This window comes from Pituophis catenifer, unplaced genomic scaffold, assembly GCF_029215685.1.
Source record: "Pituophis catenifer annectens isolate HBS135680 unplaced genomic scaffold, rPitCat1.0.hap2 SCAF_7, whole genome shotgun sequence".
In the NCBI taxonomy this organism is placed as follows: Eukaryota; Metazoa; Chordata; class Lepidosauria; order Squamata; family Colubridae; genus Pituophis; species Pituophis catenifer.
In genome coordinates, this window is record NW_027256887.1 from 62,024,489 (window position 1) to 62,028,139 (window position 3,651).

Below are 3,651 nucleotides of genomic sequence, written 5' to 3' on the forward strand. Positions count from 1 at the left end.
TAGTATAAACCCCGCCCACTCGCGCGAAAATTGCTTTCAAGGAGCCAGCAGGGCTTCTCTTTAGAGTCCACCCAAACAGGTGGTTCCGTCATTGAGCCCTTCGCCCACCAATCAGGGAGCAGAGCCGTCAAGAACCTTTACTGTATTGCTATGACGACCGCGTTAAGAATCGATTAATATGTATGAGCCACGCCTCTTTCGAATATTTTCTTTCCGCTTCTTTTCAGGCTTGGAAGGGGAAAGCAACGGCGGTCTTGGTTTCGTTTATGAATGTCGCCTAGAAACTCGAAAAAGGCGCCTGCCAAGCTTTGGCGGCTGGGACAAACGTAGTGGCTTCCCAATCCTGTTTTAAAGGATTTAATTTAAAGAAATTCTGGGAGAGACCGAGCCTTTACCAGCCATTGGCCGTAGCTTAGACCGAGCCAGTTAGAGGAGATAAGAAAGCAACCTATCTAAGAGAAAGCCAGTACGCTTGGAAACCCTTCGAACCCTATGCTTAAATGGGATTTCATTTCTCCTCCACTATTTATCAATTGTTTGGTCCGGGATGGTGCGTGTCCAAAACTGAGGATGGAGGCTCCCTGACCAGAGATGCTCTTATCCTACCAGCAGCAACAGAGGTTTCTCGTGACTTTTTAATCCTGGCAGAGAAAGAATCTCTATTGTACAGTACACGTCTTTGTTTTGCAGCCTCATTGTTGATTTGGTAGAGATGCCGTTGGGACATATTTGAATCCGAAAGTGAAATGTTTTATTCATAGAAGTAAGTAATCCTATAATCTCAAGATCTCTTGTTAGCAAAAGTGGCAAATGTTCTTGTGCAAATGCAGCCCAAGAGACTATATTCCACGGGGAAACTTGTCTGTAATCGGCTCCAATCTGATACGTTTAATGAAGCAGGGATCGATGACTTGACAACCCAGAATCGGATGCTGATGCCATATACAATACTATATACAAGAACAGATGTTTCTTAGTAATGGGAAGACTGCTGCAACTGATTTTTCACCACACAAGTTCTCAGAAAGCAAAAACAGGAAACATCTAATTTAGTAGTTATATCAAAATTTGTTTCATAGTTTAGGTTTATCATTTTTTTCCCTGCCAGGATAATTGAATTTTTAAACAGCTATTGAAAAGTGAAGGTTGTAGGATCTTCCTCTCTGGAGATTTTTAAGAGGAGGAATAGCAACTTCTTGAGGAGAGCTAATAAACTGTGGTTCAGGATATTAAAAAATTGTGTAATCATTTTTCATGTTCCTTTTATTACCAAAGCAAAAATATGTAGAAAAATGTATGACATACCAATATTTGCGCTCAACTGTCAGCATTTTTGTTTTCGGTTCCCATTTTTTTGAAATCGACACTTTCTTGTGGAAGAAACTACAGTAAACCCACACAATATTTTCTGAAGCAAAATATACTGCCATATTGATGAAATGTATTATATATGGGTGGATGATGGAAAAAACAAACTTTTAGCCAAGATGACTCTGAAATAATTTTGAAGTTCCCAGTTTCTTAACAGAAAATGAGCAGTGAGATCTGATAAGAATGGCATGATATATAGGATCTTTTCAGCACATCAATAAACATTGACTACCTTTATTCCCAAAGTAATTTTGAATGGGTGTTGATAAAAATCTTTGTTCTAATGTCAGGCCGCAAGGTCCCATCATAATTCTGATACACTAGTCCTTTCTCCACTAGCAATTTTACAGTAGCACCATAATGCCCTGTCAACCTCTTGGTTCTTCCTTGGTCAGAAAAGGCTAGTCTCATTTTATTACAACTTCTTAATTTAAACAACATTCAATAGTTATTTTGTATATACAACTTGTATATACAAAAATTTGTATATTTTGTATATACAAGTGATTTTCCCCTTAAGAATCTGATTTTTCCCTGTCACACCTTAGGAGCTTCATTATTTTATTCCTGAAAGAAGGGGTACATTTTGTAGTTGTGTACTTGCTCAGTTCCCAAATAGCATTTAGTGAGCTGCAACATCCCTGCTTTTTGTTATTTGATAATTACATCCCACTTTTTTCTTTTAAGTTCTTAAAGTGGTATATATCACCCTCTCCTCTTGCTGCAAACAACGTTGTGAGGTAGCTCAGGCTGAGAGGTAAACTCACTGAAAATTACACAGTGAGTGTGGTCTATGGCTGTGGGTGCGCTTGAATCTGGTTCTCCCCATGACAGTCTAACTCCTTAATCATTATACTATATTTACTCTGTATGTTATAGATTATAGAACACTGAAATGAGGGATAATAAGCCTTGGCTATTTGTAATTATGTGTATAAGAGCCTTGGTGGCATAGCAGACTAAAGCACTGTTAAGTAACACCAGCTGCCTGCAATTACTGCAAGTTCAAATCTCACCAGGCCTTCTATCCTTTCGAGGTAGGTAAAATGAGAACCCGGTTTGTGGGGGCAATAAGCTGACTTTGTATAAAAAAAGAACACTGCTTGGGGGGGGCGAAAACCCTACTAAGCAGGTATATACAAAAGTATGAAGGCTATTGCTTAACGCCACCCTGAGTGTCCAGAAAAGGGCAGCATATAAATTGAACCAATAAATAAATAAATAAATATTTGTCAGTTTCAGCCAGTCCCTTACCTACTCACTCAATTACTAAGAGTCAAAGGGCTTTCTGGCTATTTGTTTCAGTCATCCAGATCTATAGATGTGTCCTTGCAGTTATCTAATTATGTCTGTTCAAATATGAATCTGGCACCATCCCGTTAATTAAAATAGAGATACATACACTTTTAGAATTTGGAGTCACTTTCCCATTGTGCTTACTGTCAAGTTATTTTTATGTTGTAAGAATTTCACATGGTGCAAGGGATGGGCAAGCAAACTGGTCTAGAGGCCAGATGCTGCAGAACTGTGCAGTTAGCACACCCAACACTTTCCCAGTGCAGTTCTCCCATTGTAGATGACTGATGATGCTTTGAAGGAAAAAGACACAAATCCAGAGAAAACCTCTATAACGAGACACTCACAAATCTGGACAATATGGTTGGGCAGGGAATTGCAAAAGGCAATAAAGAGATTGACAATGTAGAAGCTGTAGTAGCCACACATTCTTATAATGGTAATATTTTATGGTGACAAGAGGAAGGTGGATGATGCTTTAACTGAATAGCTGCACACATGAGGATGTGGTTCAATAAATAGAATAGAATAGAATAGAATAGAATAGAATAGAATAGAATAGAATAGAATAGAATAGAATAGAATTCTTTATTGACCAAGTGTGATTGGACACACAAGGAATTTGTCTTGGTGCATAGGCTCTCAGTATACATAAAAGATACATTCGTCAAGAATCGTAAGATACAACATTTAATGATAGTCACATAGGGATAGATAGATAATGGAACATGTAATGTAGATTGGTGGCCTGAGTCCTCCCCACCCCCACCTCAGTAGCCTGCGATAGGCAGAATTCAATTTTCAGAGACCCCCGGCTAGAGACAAACAGCGGACCCGCTCCAGCAGGCGGAGGTTTGAAAGGCGGACGGTGTCTGACATCAGGAGCGCTTACGCTCGCGACGTCAGGCTGCGGTGGGGCCGAGCGAGCGTTGGCGCGACGGGCCAGGACTCCGTGCAGGGCTGCGCATGCGCCGCCGGGGTAGG